Here is an 881-nt window from a genome sequence, read left to right on the forward strand (position 1 = left end):
GATCTTGATTTTTTCGATTGCAAATACCTGTGGGGCTACTCTGTAATCGCGATGCGAAAGAATAATGCGATGCGATAGGCAATCGCCACAGCGTATTAATTACGATGTATTTGCCTATCGCATCGCATCGCTGTTTCGTATCGCGAAGAGCTTGAAATGCTGGCCGACAGGAAAACGCGCGAAAATTTTATCAGAGAGTTAGGCGACAACAATGGCAACCCGGGACTCGATGCCCAGAACGTCCTATTGAATGGCAACAGCACTGAAAGTAGTAAAAAAGACGAACCCGAATCTTCAGTCGATGACGATGGACTCGATGTTCCACCGCCTGACTATGACGAGGTACGAATAGCGATTACGCGACTGAAAAACAACACAGCTGCTGTAACTGGCAACCCGCCAGCTGAGCTATTCAAGTACGGCGGTGAGGAGCTGATCAAGTCTTATGCAGAATATGGTCAGATGAACGCATGCTTGACGACTGGAATTTTTAGTGTGCTCTGTCCCCCATACGCGTCAACTATCGCGGAATCAGCCTTCTAAGCATAGGTTACAAGGTCTTATTGAGTGTATTTTCACCGTCTGATTGGGCTTTATCAGGGCGACTTGAGTCCTGGCAAATCTACCATAGACTAGGTATTCACAAAGCGGCTTTGAAATCATGGAAAAGACCCGCGAAAATAGGATCGACACACACCATCTATTTGACGATTTCAAAGCCGCTTTCGACAGCACGAAAAGAAGTTGTCTTTATGCCAGGATGTCTGAATTTGGTATCCCTGCGAAAGAAACTGATACGGCTGTGTAAAATGACGTTGAGCAATACTATCAGCTCCGTCCGAATTGGGAAGGAGAAAAACTTGGCTTCACTTGGGATCTCC

Source organism: Rhagoletis pomonella, unplaced genomic scaffold (genome assembly GCF_013731165.1).
Source record: "Rhagoletis pomonella isolate Grant_MI unplaced genomic scaffold, Rhpom_1.0 Rhpom_scaffold_00001, whole genome shotgun sequence".
NCBI lineage: Eukaryota > Metazoa > Arthropoda > Insecta > Diptera > Tephritidae > Rhagoletis > Rhagoletis pomonella.